Below are 20804 nucleotides of genomic sequence, written 5' to 3' on the forward strand. Positions count from 1 at the left end.
CCCACAGCCCGGACACTGCCCGGGGAGCGAACCGGGCTCAGCCAGGACTCTCCCTGGCACACGTGGCTGAGTGCCACCCTGGGCTGCACACCTGGAGCTTCCTGACTCCAAAGCATGGGGTCTCGGGGTTCTGCACATTCCCACGGCTCATGAGCTCTCTCTCCTCTCCTGATCCGAGTGAGCCAGTCGGGCTGGCATCTTGGAAAGAGATGTCTCAGGAGCCCCCAGCAGGGCTAGCTCCTTCAGAGCAGGGGTGAGACCATGCTGCTGCGGGGTACCCAGCAGGCTGAGGGGCTGAGGGAGTGGGTTCTGCCCGCCCTCCACCTGCTCCAGGACATCTCTCCAGTGCCTCGTGTGCAGATGAGGCCCTTTGATAAAGACCAAATCCCCTTGTTGCTTGGCAACCGGCTTACAAGCCATAGCAGGGAAAGTAATTTACAGGAATTCAGCGTGTCTGCTGGAGGTTCCGCTGAGCCGAATCCGTGCAGCGGAGCCACAATGGCCCAAATCGCACCTTTGGTGGGAAGGAGGGGCCGGCGGAAAAGCTTCCACTTGCCTCGCCTGAGAGTCAGAGCCTTAAGCTCAGGCCCAGTGATCATTTTTCATTAACTTGTTTACTGACTTGATACTAAGCCCCTACTATGTGGCAGGCCCTGGGCTGGCGTCAGGCGCACAGTGTTGGGACAGAGGGTGTCCCCCAGGAGGCCAGCACACGCCAGGGCGGAGGGTGAGAGAGCCTGGCACACGTGAGAATCCCGTTGTCGGGCGAGGGCTCCTGCTGGGGCCGCAGGGTGAGTGGAGCCCAGGCAGAGCCTCGAATGCCAAGCGAACGCATCTGGACTTTGTATAGAGACGGTGGGGTTACTGACAAGGGCAATGGGGGAGATTTGCATTTCAGAAAAACGATTCTGGTTTCCTGTCAGAGGGTAGATTAAGTGAGAAGCAGAAGCTGGGGGCAGAGTCTGGGGCTACCAAAGTCAGTGGGAAACGGACAAAGAAAACTGCTACAGGCAAGAGATGGCGAGGCCTGCACTGAGGTGGGGAGAACGGACAAGTTCAGCGAGGCATGGCCACTGATTAGTGGGGTGATGAGGGACAGTAGGGACCTTGCAGGTGTCCAACTTGACCAGCAGGTGGTGCCATTTACCGAGTGGGAGAGGGAGGGAGGAAAGAAGGATGGGTCCAATGTTAGGAAAATGTCTTTGGGTCCTGTCCATCTGGATTCTTTTGATTGTCCGTGACGGAAACCCAGCGGGACTGAGCTTGGGAGCATACTGAGTCAAGGCACTTCGGGAAGGTAGGGTAGGGGTGCAATGGAGCCTCGGGGGCCCTCTCTAATGCTAATGCCCGTGGGGGGGCGCAGTTATTTGGACAAAGCAGATTCAATGGAGGGGATCTGGAGCAGAAGGAGCAGATGCCACACTGAGGCTGAGCCTGATATTTAGGATCCTTGGCCCCGAGTCCATCTTGACCTTCACTGTGGCTTATGTCACTCTTGTGGGGAGAAGCAAAGGGTAGCTGGGAATGGCATGGCTTTCTGCCCCTGTAGGCTGTTTGCTCCTGAGAACCGCTGGGAAGGAGGGGTCAGCAGATGGGAGGATGAGGAGAGGAAGCCACAGAAATAGAAGCACCTGTTCTCTGCTCATTTGAGTACTGAATGGAGGTGGGAGGTGCTCGTGCAGGAGCTGAGGGCGGGTCCTTCCAGCAGGGCTGCTCAGGATGTCCAGTCTGCCCTCCCTCGCCCTGGCTTGGGGTCTCATCTGGCGCAGGACTGAGAATCACACAGAGACAGGTTCAGCCCCCAGGGAAGATCGGCTGGTGTGGGGACCACACCCACCGCAGAGGCAAGGGCAGGGCGGTCTCTGCATCGGGCTGCCTGCGGGTCCTCTTTCCTGAGTGGATTCTGTTCTCTGACTAGATGGGTCTCCTTCTCTCCCAGTCAGAGACCTAGGTGTGGTTTCAGCTCTGCAGCCGCAGGCAGCATGGGCTGGGCCTGCCTCTGGGAGCCTACGTTCCCCTGTTGTGGAATGGAGGGAGCTACCTCAGCAGTGGGGGCTCTCAGGTCATTGCCATGCTCTGCCCCGCCCTCTGCACCTGTGGCCCACCCCTCTTCTCTGCCTCGTCACCGCTCATCCTGGTCCCTGCATCCTCATGACGTCAGCAGGTCCGCGAGCCCCTCTGGCCAGACTCTTCCTCAAGCTCTCCTCGCCTCTGGCTGCTTCCTCATTTTCTTGGCATTTCCCAGTTACGATGTCTGTGACAGGCGGGGAAGAGGAGAGACTCAGCCTATGTTTATGTTTTTATTGTGGCAAATACACATAACATAAACTTCACCATTTTAACCATTTCAAGGTGTATACTTCAGTGACGTTAAGTTCACAAAATTGTGCAGCCATCACCACCGAGCGCCCAAACCTTGTCATCACCCCAGATGGAAGCCCGGGGCCCATCAGGCCCTCACTCCCCACTCTCCCCCCTTCCCCACCCCTCCACGGCCCTGACAACCACCGTCTGCCTCTATCTCTATGGATTTGCCTGCTCTGGATATTTCACATTCGTCGAGTAAGTCAACATGTGGTCTTTGCGTGACTTCTTTCACTGAGCATCATCCGTGTTTCCGGGGATCATCCGTGTTGTAGCATGTGGCAATGCTTTGTTCCTTTTTAAGGCTGAAGACTGTTCCATTGACCGGCTAGGCCACCTTGTGTTCATGCATTCATCTGTCAGTGGGCGTTGGAGGGTTTTCTACCTGCTGACCTTTGTGAATATGCAGCTATGAACGTCCACGTGCAAGTTTTTGTTTGGGTCTGTGCCTCGGAGTGAAATTGCTGGGTCACGCGATGAGTCTAACGCGTCATTCTTTGAGGAAATGCCAAACTGCTTTCCACAGCAGCTGCACCCTTTTACATGCCCACCAGCAGTGTGCAAAGGCCCCAACATCCACATTCCTGCCAACACTTGTTATTCTCATTAAAAAAAAACAAAAGTACGGTCGTCCTGGTGGGTATGAAGCCCATCTTCTTTAATTTTTAACCCTTACCACACAGCAGTCTCTCCACAGCCTTTGAGCTAGCAGCCTTCGGCAGCCCATCAGCTTGCTGAGAACAGGAGGGTGAGAGAAGTCCAGTGTCCCGTGACCCTGAACTTGGCCATCTCAGGATTTTTTCTTTCTTCCTGGGCTGTGACTTGGGCAGTGTGAGGACCTGAGCATAGCATGCCATGTGACATGTCTAGTTCACATGCATGACCTCATTTAGTCTTCATAACAACACGTATTACCATTAGTAACCATTACCTCACCAGCCTGTGTCACTGAGGCCACACTCCCGGTCATAACTCGGAAGTCCCTGGCTCATACTCCCACTTGCTCTTTGCAGAAGCTCAGCTATAAATGTGGCATCAGCTGCTTCTTTCTCTTTCCGCTCCCTATATCCTGTCCCCTTCCCTGGTCTCCCACAGCTGTCTCCCAGGCCCCGAGGTCCCCTTAAATTCATTCCAGATAAGACCCCATTTATCTACCAGCTGTTATCAGTGTTGGTCAGCAGACCCCGAGGTTGACAGGAGCCAGTGATAAATGGGAAGAATGACGAGTGGTAAAAGGGAGGGTGCACAGGTCCCATGAAATGAGCTTCGAACCCTGAGATGGCAAATCTGTTGGGTTTCACGTTGTCGTCATATAAGAACGCTTGCTGAAGTCAGATGGCATCAACTGTGTGACCTCGCTCGGCACTTCACAGTGCTTCTCTGAGCCTCAGCTTACTCATCCACAAAATGGGGAGAACTGTGTCTACCTGATTGACTCATAATGAAGGTGAACTTAGTCTGTGAAAGCACTTCACTCGGAGAAATGACAGCACAGGGCCACCCCGCTCCCTCTGTGCCCTGTACAATCTCTACGGGGGGAAGAGTGAAGACTCAGGGTCAAGGTCCTAGTTGGAAGCATGATCCCGGCGGAGGCAAGGGAGGCTGCTCTGGCTCGGAGTCGGGCTCTGTCTGCTTGGACTTTGCGCTTTCACGTTATCATTCGTCCCTCCTCCAGGGAGATGTCTGCTTCCCCCGGTGTGAGAGCAGTATAATGGGACCCCCGGTGCTCCCCACAATGCCCTGCTCTGGGCAGTACAGCTGTTCACTGCAGTCAGTGTTGCTCTCTGCGTCTCCTGCAGAACTGTACACAGCCAGGACCAGAGGAGAGAAAGCTGTGTCCGCAGGGCGACAGCTCCGTCACGTGGGGGAGGCCATGGAGAGCAGTGACAGCCATGGGCTGTTTCTTTTGTTGCTAGATTATAATTGCAATAATGGCTCTGGTTGATCAGGCTGTGTGTGTCAGGCACCGTGCTAAGCACTTCACTGCATGCATTGTCCCGTGTCATCTTTTCAAGGGGCTCATGAAGCAGTTGTCATTCTATGCATGAGGAGGTGTCATTTGAATCCCGTGTCAGCCTAAGCAAAAATGTTTAAATGCTCATTTGCTCACTTCTGTGAATGAGGAAATTGTGGCGAATGGGAAAGTGCGAGTGAGAAAAATAAAAGGAAGCTGAGCCTGACGTGAGGGAAACGCATGACCCTTTGCTGGAGGGGCGCCTCTGTCTCTGAGCTTCCTAGCAGACCCTGCAAAGAAGGAAACCAGATCCGTGACAGTCTCCACAGCAGTGTGCTCAACTGTGGTCCCACCTGGGGACTTGTGGGAGATGCCAGTTCTCAAGCCCAGCCCAGCCCAGAATTGGGGGTGAGCCCAGCTCTCTGAGCTTTAACAAATACTGGTAGTGATGATGCACATTCAAGTTCGAGAACCTTAAAACGAGAACACCAGTTCCTAACGTTGATACCTGAGAGCAATGTGCCCTCTGAGACCTGCATTGGGCTATTGTTTTAGCCAAATCTTTCCTATAAACACCATCGTGGACTCTGTAGGGCTGCTCCCCAGCTTCCCCCCAGCATAGACCCATGGGCTCTACTTAATGAAAGCAATTCCAGAGGGCCCAGCAGTGTCATCAGACACACACGTGATGGCCTGTTTTCATACACACACACACACACACACACACACACACACACACACACACAGCGCCGAGTAGTGAGAAGCCTGGAGAACATTCTTGCATAACTGTTAGGAGCCAGGACTCCGGAGCCCGGCTGGCCCAGAGCTGAATCCTGGCTGTGCCTTTCATTACCTGAGTGACCTTAGCCAGTTCCCTTCATTCCCTCGCTATGCCTCAGTTTCCCCAGGTGTAAAGGTTAACTATTCTACCTGTTGCATAGACTTGCTCTAAAAATTCAATGGGCTAATGGGTGATGTGCTTAGTATGGCCAGTAATATACTGATGCGCCCTTAATAAATGGCCCAGTGATTATAAATAGTGTGTGTTTCCTTTAGGTGATGGTGCCAGCCACCAGCCCATCTCCCTGCCTCCTGCGCCATCAGTAGCGGTGCATGCCCTTCCCCTCCTGGAAGATGAGTCTAGAGATGCAAACCCCAAACTCACTGAGCACTTACTATGTGCAGGTCTTTCTCCTATTTTACATCCTTTTATCTTTTCAACAACTCTGCCCTGTCGCTGTTATTGCCCATTTTCTACATCAGGAAGCCGAGGTCCCCAAAGTGATCTGACTTTTATGAAGTCCCAGAGGTACGTTGATTGGATTCCAGGTCTTCTGCTTTGACTCGGACGTGCCAGCCATTTCTTGAGGATCTGAGATGCTTCCTCAGGTCACAGCTCTAGTCCCTTTGATCCTGGGAGGATGGTTCTCAGCCCCGGCTGGGGCTGGGGGAAGGGAGGCAGCTTTTAGAACGGGAGCAGAGCCCATCCTGTGAGCGTATCCGAGCCCAGCCCCTGGTCTATCGCCGTGGAATTCAAGGCCATGACGGGCTTCACTGGCCCGAGTCCCTGGGGAGAGTTCGGCAGCACTCAGCGCTCTAACCGTCTGTGTCCGGGGCTCGGTTCTCCCTCCCATGCCCACGCCATCTCTGAAAGGTGAGGCTAATGTCCATGCAAGCGCCGCACAGCAGCGTGAGGCAGGAGTGCCAGGGAGCAGGGCAGAGTTCAGAGCCAGCTGCTCAAAGCAAGAAGAGTCAGAACATGTGGAGTCGTCCACACAGCCCTGCAGGGAGGCCGCGGCCCAGAGAGCGTCTGTCTGTCCAGCCTCCCTTCTCTCCGGAGCCCAGGCCCAGCCCAGCGCTGCCCTCTGGAAACCTGGCACCTTCGCCTTCCAAACCCACCTCCCTCCCCACCAGTGAAACCCTTTCCTGACCTAACGGTTTGCAGAGGAATATTGAGCAGCGGACACTCTGGTCCCTTCTCATTATATTGTCAGAACAAGTCACACGGCCAAGCCCAGAGCCAGCGGGACTGGGAAGGGCCGGGAGGGAGTGAAGAATTACAACCAAACCACACAGCCTGCCATGCCCACCATGCAGGGTGACTCGGAGGGAGGGTTTGCTCACTCATTCATTCATTCATTCATTCATTCGCTGTGTATTTATTGAACACTTGCAGGCAAGGTGCTAGGTGCTGCTATGCAGCATGAACAAAATAGACACAAATTCCTGCCTTCACGGAGCTTACACTCTAGTGAATAAACCCCCTGATTTATCCTCAGATATTTGCCCAGTGGCCACCCCATGCCAGGTTAGGACAGGCGCTGGGGGTAAAGCTGTCCATGACAGAATTTCCGCCCTCAGCGGGCTCATCGCCCATGGGGAAACCAGACATGCAGACACCCCGTTACCACACAGAGGGGACAGGAAGCATATGTGAAACCCAGACAACACCTGGCACAGAGCGCACTCCCACCCGGGCCACCTGCCTCCCTCCCCTTTGCAGGCCTCCTTCCCAGCCAGGGCCTCCTTTTCGAGCCCAGCTTCCCCGCACGGGGGCGGGTGCTCTCGCAGGCCCCACTGGGCACCGTGCAGAGGAATGAAGTGCAATTAGCGAAACGAAGCCATCGCGGGAAGAGGCACTCGCTCTCCCTCTCCGAGACTAATGGGGATGGCGGGAGGGGAGGAGACACTGCAGGGTCCCCCGGCTGAAGGGAGCAAGCAGGCCCTCTGCCTGCGGGCTGACCGCTGACCGCACAGCTTCCCGGGGTGAGCCGGAGGTCAGGGATCAGACCGCCTCTCCAGAGAGGCTCTCGCTTCCCTGAGTCTAAGGAGTCGGTAAATTGGCTTAATGGAGTGCGGGTCTCGTTGTCCTGGTGGCAGGAGGAGAAAAGACGGATCGCCCTGCCGGGGCTAACGACGTTAGGTTTGGCTCTGAGCGAGTGTGGCCGGCAGCATTCAGGGACTCCATCTGACCCCTGGGCGTCCTCTTCCAGATCATGGCTGTGCCCTGCCCTGCCCTGCCCTGCCCAGCTTGGGCAGAGTAGAGACCTACAGCTGACTCCTGCCCACCCCAGGGCCAGTCCGTCTTAGTCCTGCTGCTCCTCGCCCCACGCATCTCTCCTCTCCTGGCTCTCCCTACAGTACAGCCCCTCCCAGTGCTGGACTGATTCCCGGTCCCAGCCACTCTTCAGACAGCAGAGAGATTTTTCTAGAACTCACACTTGATCATGACTCTCTCCTGCGGACCCCCTCACCCCCCGCGCTGATTTCTCACACTGCCATGACTGTGGTGTCTGATCCCTTGTCCTCACTCTTCCCCCCGGCAGTCACCTGCTCTCCCCTTAAATCCCAGCTTCAACCTGCCCTCCTCTGCCCAGCCTTCTCTGCCTCTCACTCTAACCCCCCACCTGCTCTCCTTCCAAATTAGTGTCGATCATTATGGATTTTTTTGTTGTTGTTGTTAATCCTCACCCGAGGATATTCTTCCATCGATCCTCTATAGAGAGTGGAAGAGAGAGGGAAAGACAGAGAGAAACATCGATGTGAGAGAAACACATCAACTGTTGCCTCTTACACGCACCCCAACCAAGGGCCCAGGCCAGGGAGGAGCCCGCAACCAAGATACGTGCCCTTGACTGGAATCAAACCCGGGACCCTTTGGTCCACAGGCTGACGCTCTGTTCACTGAGCCAAACTAGCTAGGGCCACTATGCAATTTTAATACCAGAAACATACTCTATGCCTGTGTATGTACTGTATCTACATCTGTGCTTTAAACATAAAAGGAGTAGAATTTCACATGCACACACACAAAACAACCCCCGCTCCCCCATGGAGACATTACCATCCCCCTGGCGAATGCACGCTGTGCACTAAACCTTCAGATCACCAGTGTCTGCAGTCTGTCCCATCAGATTTTGTGAGAGAGAAGCAACTCACCAGGAAAGAAATTATTTTTTACACAGTGACGCCTCTTCCAGGAAGCCCCCCATCCACCTTGAGCCAGGACTGGTCTTTCTCACGCCCCTGCCCGGGCTGTTTTCCTGCGCGCTCACATAGCCACCTCCCCGCATGCGTTTACACGCTCCTTGAAGGCAGGGCCTGTGTCCCTGTTGTTTACTCCCTGTCTCAGCGTCTGCCCCGTAGCAGGAGCTTCAGAGCTGGTTACAGCCCGGAGGAACCTGGGGCCCCCGTGCCACGTGCAGCTGTGGGGAGGCACCCTCGCTGGCACGGCACAGCCAGGCGGCATCGGCTCTGAGCCAGGAGCACCAAACACTTTCATTAAGGCAGCGTGGATCTGTGGCAGAAGCGCTCGGAGCACAGACAGGCACGTCTGTAATAACATCTTATTGGCCAGAGTTCAACTCCCCATAAATTACTGACGTTTCTGCAGTAATGGAGCTGGCATTTTCATTAATGCTCCTGATTAATTAATTGTCTGTCCTAGAACCTGGCAGAGAGAATCCCAGCAGCCTGGGGGTTTCCACCAGATCAAAGTTGGTGAAGGACAGAGGGAGCATTCTCTGCCACCTGGCATCCCTCGTGGCCATGGTAACAGAGGAGGATGGGCTCTGAGCCCCACTGCCCACAGTCCAAGCCAGACCTCACCACTTACTGCTGGGGCCTGGAGCTCCTTAAACTGCCTCAGTTTCTCTTTTAGTCAAATGGGGAGAAAAGAGTACTGATAAGGTTCTTGTGAGGAATAACTGAGTTGGTGTGAGAAGATCTTAGCATAGCACCTGGCACATAGTACGTGCTCAATAAACAGTGCCTGTTATTTATTTAATTTTGGTGGGGGTTCTGTTAGTGTTCCCCAGAAAGTTCGGGGAGCAGCCGCATCGCCTTGGAAGGGGCAGAACTGGGTGTCTGGGAGCAGGACTGCTTTATAGGGGAAAAGGCCTTTGGAGAAATATTATGTCTATCTCACAGGGCTTATTAAGTTGGGAGGAGTGGAAATATGCATATTTGGGTTCCTCCCAGCTCCACAAGTAGCTGACTAGGGGACCCCTAACACGCCCCCAAAATGAGGACGGTGTTTTCGGTAGTTTTGAGAATTTGATGAGATGATACGTGTGGAAGCAGCGGGCACTCGTAACTGTCCTATAGTTTGCTTTGTTCATCAACAACTTTTATGGAACAACTGTGGCCGGGCACCGAGCGAGGCACGGGATTCAGCACAAATGGACCGTCTCCATGGAGCTCTGAGTGATAGCGGTTCAGAGGGACGATGACTCCGTGGACAGATCAGTGGACAATAGGACGTCAGGGGGTGGCAGTACGTGCAGTGGATGGACACCCAGGCAGGGTGGGGAGGCAGAGAGGGCTGGGATGCTTCTAGAATGGTGTTCAGAGAGGGTCTCTCGCCAGAGGTGAGGCCTGAGCCTCCAAAGAGAGGTTTGAATACCTTTAATATCTCCAGAGAGCAAGCTGTGTGAGCAAGGGAGGGAAGATTGGGGGGGGGGGGGGAGCACAGCATGCTTCCACCACTGATTTTTTATTTTTTATTTTTTGTACTTTAAAATAATTTCCTGCCCGATAGAGTGGAGGGTTGAGGGGAGTGCTTCACAGGGTCCTGGTACCCTGACAGGGGCTGGCTACGGGGGTGGGGCCTGTCTTCATATCTGTACACACACACACACACACACACACACACACACACACACACACGTACACACACGTACACACACATACACACACATACACACACATACACACACACACACACTCTAGAAACCAGCGCTGCCTCTGCCCCCACGCTTCCCTCTGTCTGTGGGAAGTAGGGTTTGGTGCTCTTCTTCAGCTCCTCGTCCTCAGACATCCAATCTGGCACCTCAAACCTCTGCATCTCTCCTGCTCCCCAGAGCCACACAGACCTTCACCCAGTTCCCTAAACCTTGTGCCTCTGGGTCTTCGCCCAGGCTGTTCCATCGTCCGGGAACACGCTTCCACACCCCCGTCTTTACTTGGCTGGCTCCTGCTTACCCCTAAGGTCACTGCTTGTCCTCTGGAATCCGGTCTTCCTGTGTGTCCCCAGGCTGCGCAGAGTCCCTCCGCTCTGCCTCTGCCCTGTGACTGTCCCAGCAGCCTAGGGATCCCAATGATTCTAACGTAGCTCTTATCTGCTGCTCCACGGAGCCGCACGCTCTGCGTGGGCAGGGTCCGTGTCTTATTTGTCGTGGCATCACCTACTGAGGGCATACCGTAATAAACATTTGTCCTGAGCTGGACATGAAGGATCTCAAGAGAGAGCGCGGGGTTCCCGCCCTGAGGGTCGCAGGTCTGGACAGGAAGACGAGGTGAAGCTACAGGTCAGCAGTGCCGCGTGGGCGGAAGAGGAGACGTGCTCAGGTCAGAGACCGCGGCAGGAGCTGAGGGCAGAGACCAGAAAGCACAAGTCCTCTTTGACCAGCAGCATCAGGGGCGTGGAAGCCTGTGCAGGCTCAGCCTCAGACCCCTCCAGGCCTCACACCGTCTCATCTGGCTCCCGGATACCCCAGTCATGTTACCCACTCGGGTCCGGACCCCACCTTCCTGAACCTGGGTTATTTATCACCAAGCCAGAAATTGTAACAGGACGGAGGGGTCCAGGCTGCTGCCAGCCGGGCTGTCTCCTAGCAGACCCTCTGAGCCTGTGCTCCCAGGACTTTTCCCAGGCGAGTTCTGCTGGGGACCAATCCCGTCAAAGGCCTCCCCAAAGGGGCCCAGGTCCTGGAAGCCACTCGGCTCTGGGAGAGCCTCATCGCTCATGAACTTATCAACGGCTCTGCAATGTCCTGCAGGGGGACGTCGGGTGGACTTTAGTGGTCCTGTTCCCTGGATTGAATCAGGAATCCTTTTTCCTGGGGGACCCCAGGGAAGGCAGCTCCGACCCCTTCCTTGTGCAGGAGCCACAGAGAGTGTCCCAGCATCGTGGTCCTGGCCCCTCGCTTCCCTCCACACAGGGTGAGAGCGGAAGCAGACGAGGGAGAGAAAACAGTCCGAGATGTGAAGCGGCTACCCAGGGAAGGTGCTTTCTGCCCCGGGGAGGAGGTTTCGGAATATAAAGCACCGTCTCCTCCCCACAGCACCCCCGGAACGGGAGAGGGAAAGCAGCCTCCCGGGACTGCGGGGAGGAGAGCATTTCTGTTGGTGGCGTGGACAAAAGCGTCCTTGGCCATTTGTCCCAATTTGCCTCATTACACACCATGGAAACGTCCGGCGCAATCACAGACAAAATGGGACAGTTTCAATGCCGCCTGATTCAACCCGGGGCGTGGCAGCTCCCGTGCTGACAGGTTCCCCACGAGGACCTTGGTCCCAGAGTTCTGGGAGCTCAGGGGGGTCCCCAGGCCTAGATGGAGGCCCCAGACTGCAACTCTAAACGGGGAGCCTCGTAGGCATGCACCATCCTCTGGGCTTTTATGCCAGAGGAGGAGGGGGAGGGGAAAGAAAGAATACGGACATTTCCCCCTTTGCCATCTCATCGGTGTGCAGGGCAGTGACTGAGGGGCTTGGAAAACGGAAGTTCAAATCCTAGGAATGTTATTCGCCTCCTGGCTGGGACTGGGCCCTGATGGGCTCACACTGAGCAGTTTCATCTCACCAGTTCCCTTGGCCTTAAGCATTGGTGCAGGGAAGGCATGTGACCTGAATAAGATTGAAGCTCAGAAATCTGGTTTGTTGACTAGAAAGATAGAAGCTTTGTCTGGAAGGAATTCAGTGCAAAAATGAGGGCTGCTGCGGCTACAGCCGCTTTGCTGCCATGAAGGAAACAGCCATGAGAACAAAACTAACTTGGTGACAGGGAATGATGCTGAATCCCTGATCAAACTGTGCCTGAAGCTGCGTCTGCATCTGAACATCATAGATCCACCAGCTCGTGAATTCTCTCTGTTATTTTTTAAGCCCGGTCAAGTTCAACTATTGGAGAAATAAAACAAAAAGCATTTTAACTAATACAAAAATCTTCAGACATTCAGTGCTCCTGAATCCACCCCCAAATCAGCTGGGAGCTTGTCACAATTTAATGAACTAATTTACATATGCAAATTCGCCTGCATTAATTGGCTCTCCGGGGAATGGTTTCTGCTTCCTCTCAAGCCATTTAAACCTCAGAGCAGTGTAGAGGCTCTCCTCGTGGGCCCAGGTATCCTCTTGACTGACAACCTGGCCACTGCTTTCCCTCCATTTCCGCCCTTTGCCCAGGGAATCGGCTGGAGGACAGACGTGTCCGCCTCCTGGTCACACGGGGTGGGGAGGGGGGCTGTGGCAGGGAAGCTGGAAAGAAGCAAGACAGGGCCACAGAAAGAACACCAGCTCCAGAGGCTCTATTTCTTCCAAGCCTCCAAAGTCACATCACCTCTCTGAGCCTCAGTTTTCCCATCTGCAAAGGGGGATAATACTGCCCACCTTGCTGGCTTTTGTGAAGATTTCAAGACATCCCATGTATGAAATCCTGGCCTGTGGGGGGTGGGGGGGCCTGCGGGGCAGCAGGCCTCTGATTCACGGAAGCTGTTTAGATTTTTATCTTCATGTGGTTGCCTTCGCAGCTTTCAGGGCCAGCATAGATGTAAGATGACAGGGGCTGGAGGACTTCTCAGTGGAGCAGAAGCAGCTGGGTGTTAAGAGATGGCATTGCCACTTGTCACCACAGAGCATTGGTTGGGGTAGGTCCCAACCTGGGCCCCGGGGATTCTGGGCTGCTGTAACTAGGACCAAACTCAGCCCTCAAATATCAAATAATAATCTATTCGATTCAACCAACCTAGTAGAACAGGCCATACAGTATTAATAAACGTATTCGAGTCGCGACTTTATTGTTTCTTCATTCATTCGAAGCACATGTATTGAGCATCTACTGTGCCAGTCCCTGTTCTAGGTGCTGGGGATATGGCAGTGATTTTGACCAAGATCCCTGATCTGGTGGAATTTACTAGTAACCTCTGGTGGGGTGAAATGGATTCACACATCAATCAGTGCACCAGAAGGTAGCAGATTCATAGGTGGAGCTAAATGCATGAGGGTCACAAACCAGGAACAGCCTTTTTTCCTCCAGACTCTGTCTTCAACCCTCTGTTCGCTCATATCCATCGTCACGTACCACAGCTCTGCCTGTTCTCCTGGCTTTGCAATCACTTCAGCTCTCGTCGCTGTAATCATTTTAGTTTTCAAGTGCCAGGAAGTCCCTTCCGATTAGGACTTCAGTCTCATGTGCCATTTAACATTGCTGGGCTGCCCCAGCCCTCAAACCTGTGTGACTCAGTGCCTGAGGGGCGGGTGGGGAGGGAGGCACAGCCTGCTTCCACATTTCCCTCCACTTCCTGGCCTTCCCGCTTCTGGCAGAAGGGGTTGCGGAGGTGGGGGGGGGTGATACATCTCCCTCTTGAGACGCCCAGAAGACTAGGCAATCGCTTTCCCAGCCTCCCTTGCAGCTAGGGTGCAAGCAGGCGTCCTAGGTCTGTGGGTTTGGGAGCCCGAGGAGTGAAGGTAGCCTGGCGGCTACAGCAGGAGCTGTGGGCAGTGTCCTCCCTGGGGGCCGATGTGGGCTGTGCCGACCCCCTGTCCCCCCATTCCCTGTGTCTGTTTTTGTCCTTGGACTTCTCATAGAAGAATTAGGAACAGGATCGGGGTCCCTGGCATTTCCCCATAACCCCCTCACCATTTGTTCAGAGCAGTCATTGGCCCCGAACAACGAGGGGGGACGCTATTTCTTAATGAGGAGAGGATACCTGCATCTCCAGGCCTGGTTCTCGGGCCTCCGAGGGCTGTTCGTGAGCCCTCTCTCTGCCTCGGCAGCCTGAGGCCGGGTCCTCCGAGCCCCGAGCTCGCTCTGTCTTCTGAGCTCCTTCCAGTACAATGCCTGCCCTCCCACCAGAGCTAGCACCAGGTTCCTCCGAGCCACACAGCCTGACACATGAATAAGAATGTTCCCTGCTGCCGTCCTCCCCCTCTCCCCCCCCCCCACACACACACATACCAAGGAGCCAGAAAGCAGCCAAGCGCCAGGCCCTCCTGCCACTGCCCAAGAGCAGGGAGGACCCCAGGGACCAGGGGTGCCCAGGCCATGGCTGGCAGCTCACGGCCCAGCACCCTGGTTTGACCTGAAGACAGCCCTTGGAGGGTGTTTGAAAGCCTGTGCCGTTCAGCCCTCCCCAGGGGACACACAAAGGGGCTGAGGCTTATTGGAGCCGAGGTGGCACCCACCCCCCGCCCCCACCCTCTCTGCCCTGCCCAGCACTGAGCCCCAGAGGGGAGCCTGCAGAGGACTGGGGCTGACTCCACAGCCCACAGCTCCCCGGGAAGCATCGGCAGTGCGAGAATGTCAGGGGGCGTCTCTCCAGTAAATGTCAGAGCTTTTACGGGAAAAGCCTTCATCCCGAGCTCCAGGCCTGGGCTCCAGTCTCACGGGGCGGGCGTCCTGGCCTGGCCCACCCTCTTTCCCTCACCCCCTTTGTGGAGTAGCACCTTGGATTTCCTACCTTTGGGACCACCCCCAGCAGAGATGTAACCCAAAGGGTCTCTGTGGTGGCATTTGGCCTCGATGGGGGAACTCTGGGGCCCATGGGCTTCCTGGGCAGCCTAGTAATCTCCCCCAGGGCCAGCCTTCCCCTCGCCCTCCTCCCCACACGCCCTGCCTCCTTCACCGGCTGAAGGTCACCCCAGCCATCCCCAGGGCTCCGGTGAGCCCCACTCACTGTGTAGGAGCCACGGCACTTCCTCCTAACAGCACAGGCACAGGAATAGCCACAGGATTACAAGTGGGGAAACTGAGGCTCGGGGAGGTGGAGAACCTCAGAATTGCAGTCATAGGCATCAGAACGAGAATTTGAACTCCAGTCTCTGACTCCAAAGGCTTTGGGGTTTTTTTCTTCCTGGACACAATGCCCCCACAAGAGCATAAGAGGAAACTGCTAGGAACACTGGTAAAAAAAAAAAAAAAGGCCAATAAGAAATGGATAAAGAAGAGGCACTTGTTTCTGCGTCACTGTCGTAAAATGCTCATGGGGTATTCTCTGCTTAGATCTCACTCCAGGCCTGGCTGTTTGGCTAAGACACCCGTCGATAGATGAATACGTACACACACATCAATATGTGAATATTTACACACATCAATACATGAATATTTACACACACATCGTGCGGTGCATACATTGCTGGGCATGGAGTTTCTCTGGGAGAGGAGCTCAAGGTTAATTTGCAGGATTCGTGTGAGGAGCGTCTGAGGGTGCAAGCTGCCCGCAGTCCTCATGGGGAGCGCTGGGGGTCAGACAGGAAATCTGCCCTCGACCTGCTCTCCTCCAGGCCTGCAGCCCAGGGCACGGAGTGCAGGTCTGGACCGGAGCCCAGGGGCTGCTTCCCGCAGGCTCCCCTCACCCAGCCCCTCAGAGCACTCCCATCCATCCCTCCGCCACAGGCCGATCCAGAATGCAAATCATTTTGGCCCTCCTTCCCCTCCCCTCCCACCCCTGCACCTATGGATTTGCTGTTCAGGAAACATCTGTTCCCTTCATCGCCCTGACACATACATCGATCTCAGGCTGCCTGGCTGCTTACACTCACTGCCCCGGGAAGCAGACACTGGGTCCTGACCAGGCACAGGTCTGGAATGGCAGGGCGCAGGCCGGCCTGGGATTCTGACATGGGGAGTCATGGGGGTAGGGGCGGGGTGCCAGGCACTTGTCCATGCAGGGACCTCCTGGCTGAGAACAGATGGGTAAGGCTGAAACTCAGAGACCATGGTCCCCCCCCACAAAGCCTGCAAGGGGCGGGGGCGGCTCAGGCAACTAGGAAGGCCCTGCAGCTGCTGCGAAGCCACTGCAGCCCAGAGGTGGCTGGATGCCTTGGCCCCCCTCCCCTCTCCCTCCACCCTTTCCAGCACCCCTCCTCCCAGCCACCCCTGTTGTGCCAGGTTCCGCCCACCTTGGGGACTTGGCTGGCCCTCCCCTGGAGCACTGTCCCTCCCCCTTCAGGATTGCATCAGCATTCAGGGCTGCCACCGCCCCCCCACCCCCACTCCCATGCCCTACCACGTCCCCAGCAGAGGCACACGGGGGGGGGGGGGGGGGGGCAACAAATGTATTTGTGAAAGGAATTAAACCTGAACCTGATAAAGGGAAACCAGACAGGCAAGATTCCCCATAAGCAATGGGTTTTATAAAAGGAAATGAACCTCACCCCTCCCAGCCCTGTCCCAAGGTAAGGACAGGGATCTGTCCCTCTGAATGGGGGTGTGCTGAAGACGGGGGGGGGGGGGGGGGGGGGCAATCTACAACACTGCGCTCACTCTGGGTCCCACCAAGGCTGATTCACAGGGTCCTTCGTTTCAGCAAGAGCCCTGGGAGTCAGGAGCTTGGAGCGGTGTGGAGCGCCACCTAGTGTCTACAAGAGGCAAGACAGGCCCGAGTGGGAATCGGCTGAATGGTCCAGGAAGGCAGGCAAAATTTAGGGGAGGAGTGACACCCTACTACATAGAGAGGCAATAAGCAGGATAAGAAAAACAAGTAGGACAGCCAGTCAAAAGAACAAAGAAAAAGCTATGTAGAGCACAAACTGAAATTTTAGCTCGAGTGGTCAGGGAAGCCTCATTGAGAGTGAGTCTGGGTGACTGCAGAAGTCGGGACAGAACGCAGGTCTCTGGGAGGACAGCTTTTCCGGCAGAAGAAATAGCCAGTGCAAGGCCAGGAGTGTGCCAAGGTCAGAGAACCGAGGGGAGGTGGCCAGAGGGCAGCGGCGTGTGGCCTGCAGGTCCTGGGAAGGGCTGTGCACGTGGACGGGAGCCTGTGGGGGGTTTGGGGACAGAAGAGACAAGGTCTGAGGGCGTTCCAACAGGATGCCCTTGCTGCTGTGCTGGGAATAGACTGCTGGGGTCTCCCCAGAGCTGGGGAGCACTGGGAAGCTTCTGCCAGGATCCAGTAGGAGGCAATGGTGGGGCCAACCAGGGTGGGAGCAGAGAAGGCAGTGAGGGGGTCGGATTCTGGGTGCATTCTGAGTACGGAGCCACCAGGCCAGAGGTGCGGATGAGACAAAGGGGAGTCCCGAGTGACTGCGGAGCTTTTGGTCTGAGCCAGGCAGGATGGAGTCACCACTGACTTAGGTGAGGAAGGCTGGTGGAGGAGGCCATCGGGAGGAGGTGTCAGGAGCTCAGGTTTGGACGGGTCACCTGTGAGATGCCTATCAGACATCCAGGTGGAGGGATCGGGGAGTCAAGTAAATGCTCGCCCGGCTCCCGCGTGCATCAGATCCTCGGACGAGCGTGTTCACCAGGTGCTGGCTCCCCCAGCCCTCCCCACGCAGGTGTTGATTCGATAGGTCTGAGCTGGGGCCCAAGAGTCTGCATTTCCAACAAGTTCTCAAGTGGTGCTGATGCTGCCAGACCGCAGACCACACTGTGCGTGGCACTGAAGTCGGCGATGCGGGTTTCCAGGACAGAGATCCTGGCAGCAGGTAGGACCTTGAAGTCTTCTATAATAATAAAAGCATAATATGCTAATTAGACCGGACATCCTTCTGGATGTCCTTCCGGACAAAGCCAGGGCTGCGAGGGAAGCCCGAGTCCCGTGTGCCTACCAGTGGCTGGAGAGAAGCCCGGGTCCTGGGTGCCCGGAGGGAAGCCGGTGCCAGCAGCGGGGGAAGGAAGGCCTACTCTTGCATGAATTTTGCGCATCAGGCCTCTAGTTGGCTCATAAAACCACAAGGCTGGCCGTGATCTGCAAGGGAGTGTGTGCACAGAGGGGAGAGAAGAGGAAGGAGGTCTGAGCCCTGGGCTCCCCAGAGTAGGAGGCTGGGGAGGTGAGGAAGAATCAGCAAAGGCTGCAGTGGGAAAAACAGGGAAAGGAGGCAGACCAGGCAGCTGAGGGGTCCTGGGAGTCAGAAGAGCCGGGGCTTCAGGAAGGAGGAGTGGTGGGCGGTGTCAAAAAGTGCTGAGGAGTCAAGCGGGGGCCGAGGTTTCTATGATGGATTTGTGATTCTTTTTTCCCTCGAAAATAAAAGATCTATATACAGGATGGGGCAAAAGAAGGTCTGCAGTTGTTCGTATGGAAAATAATGCAATAATTAATAAATAATAATACAAGAATGAACTCTGTGTTTATCGTACTCACAACGTAAACCTACTCTTGCCCCACCTTGTATATTATATATATTATACATTATAATTATATTGCATATTATACCTATTTGCTCTATTATATATTATATGCATTCCTTTTATTATATACTAGAGGCCTGATGCACGAAATTCGTGCATGGATAGGGTCTCTAGGCCTGGCTGGCAATCAGGGCTGATCTGTGAGGCAGCCGGTGGGGCGATCAGGGGGGCCCCCCGCTGGCACCCGCCTTGACTGGCCTGGCACCACCCTCTCACCAGCCCCGCTCCCCGCCACCTCCGGTTGCCTCCCTCTGTGGGGCAACCGGCAGGGCAATCGGGGGGCCCCTGCTGGCACCCACTTTGGCTGGCCTGGGGCCTGCAGGCTGCGGGGCAGCCCCTGCGTTAAGCATCTGCCCCCTGATGGTCAGTGTGCATCATAGCGATCGGTCATTCCACCAGTAGTTCCGCCATTTGGTCGATTTACATGTTAGGCTTTTATTATATAAGATTTTCATATAATAAAAAGTTACATAAATTTTATGTAATAAAAATGGTGATAAATGTTAACTAGACATATTGGTAATCATTTAGCAATGCATACATATATCAAATCCTTATGTTGCTTACCTGAGGCTAATATGTTATATCTCAATTTTTAAAAGAATAAAAAGAAAGAGCTGCATGAAGGAACTAGAGACTGACAAATGATGAACATAGTTTTTATTTCATATTCTCAGCAAAATTTAGGATTGTTTCACATATAAACTCAAGACCTATACTATTAGCTGAGTATCCACAGAGTCAGAAAATGCTGAGATATTTTAAAGAACATATCAAAAATTGATAATCCTGCCCTAGCCTGTTCGGCTCAGTGGGTAGAGCTCTTCCCTCAGGTCTGCAAAGTGTGTAATGGCACCTCCTGCCTCTGTTCATCTTTGCACCTGTGATTATTCCTGTTTATGTCAGCAAGTAAAAAAAGACTTCATGTAGGTCAAAAGTTCTCTGAGCCTATTCCCCTTAAAAAAAAAGTCAGTGCCTCAAGGAAATAATCATCTTTCTAAGGAACTGACCGCTTCTCAATGATAATAATAATAACAGTATTCCCTGGTGCATCTGAATTAGTCACAAGCTCAAAAGAAAATAAGTATGTAAAAACTAGAGGACCAGTGCACGACATTCGTGCACTGTCGGGGGGGTCCCTCAGCCCAGCCTGCGCCCTCTCGCAGTCCGGGATCCCTCTCACAGAACAGGGCTCTCGCAGTTCGAGACCCCTCGCTCCTTATTGCCTGCCTGTAGCAGAGGTGGGAGTGGCTCCCGTCACCACCGCTGCGCTGGCCAACCATGAGCCCAGCTTCTGGCTGAGTGGCACTCCCCCGGTGGGAGCACACTGACCACCAGGGGGGAAACTCCTGCATTGAGCGTCTACCCCTTGGTGGTCAGGGCGGGTCATAGCGCCGGGTCATTCCGCTGTTCGGTCGATTTGCATATTAGGGTTTTATTATATAGGATAAATAATAATATAATCTATGCACATATTAAGAAAAGCTTAGTGTCTCATAGCATTCCCAGACATAGCTGTTAGGAATTACGGCTTCAGGCCAGCAATCATCAGCCACAGAGCAGGCTGTCAGGAGGCCTGCTTTGGAATTCCAGCTCTGTAAGGAATGTGCTGTGTGGCCGTGGGCAGGTCGCTTCACCTCTCTGGGCTCCTTTTCCCTCCATATATAAATGCGACAGGAAGAAGTCTCAAGAGTCCCTTTCAGCACTAAGTCTCTTTGATATCTTAACTATCATCTTCTCAGAGAGCCCTTACCTGACCCCCAGCCAAGGTATTCCTCTCTCAAGTCGTCAGGGTCTTCGAGGAACCATCAGGAGCTCAGACTATCTGAGCACGCGGCTGTTCATTCCCTTCCTGTCCGCTTCCCCGACACCGTGAGCTCCCAGGGGGCGGGCGCAGTCTCTGCCTTGTTCGGGGTCTGGTCTCCAGTCAAGACAAGTGTCTTTGCAGGGATCGCTCTTCAATTCTGAGGGGAGATTGGGAGCTAGTGGAGGGTTTTGAGCAGAAACTTTCTGCACTTAAATTTATAAAAATAGTCTGACTTGATTTATGAAAAGATCACTGGGCGTGGTGATGAGAGTAGAACAAGGAGGCAGAGGGCCGGTTAGGAGGCCACTGCGGTCCCCGGGTGTCAGTGCCTCAGACGTGGGAGGTGGGAGGAGGGACCAGTCCGGGTATATTTTGAAGGCAGGGTCAGCAGGACACACTGTTGGACTGGACGCGGGTGCCAGCACTCCACCGCCTGGCTCCTCCCCGCCACCCTCTTCGGTCTGCAGCATCCCGGGTTTCCGAGACCCAAACTCAGAAGGTTTGACCCCAAAGCCTAAGGTCTTGGTGACTATGGAATAGGAACTATTTTACCA

The 20804-nt window shown here is 54.6% G+C and overlaps 1 protein-coding gene across 2 annotated transcripts in view; it reads left to right on the forward strand.

The window, feature by feature from the left end:
- The window catches only part of KCNIP1 (potassium voltage-gated channel interacting protein 1), a 170273-nt gene that overhangs the window by 83404 nt on the left and 66065 nt on the right, over positions 1-20804 (forward strand). The window lies entirely within an intron of this gene.

The sequence above is a fragment of the Cnephaeus nilssonii genome, assembly GCF_951640355.1.
Source record: "Cnephaeus nilssonii genome assembly, chromosome: 5".
In the NCBI taxonomy this organism is placed as follows: Eukaryota; Metazoa; Chordata; class Mammalia; order Chiroptera; family Vespertilionidae; genus Cnephaeus; species Cnephaeus nilssonii.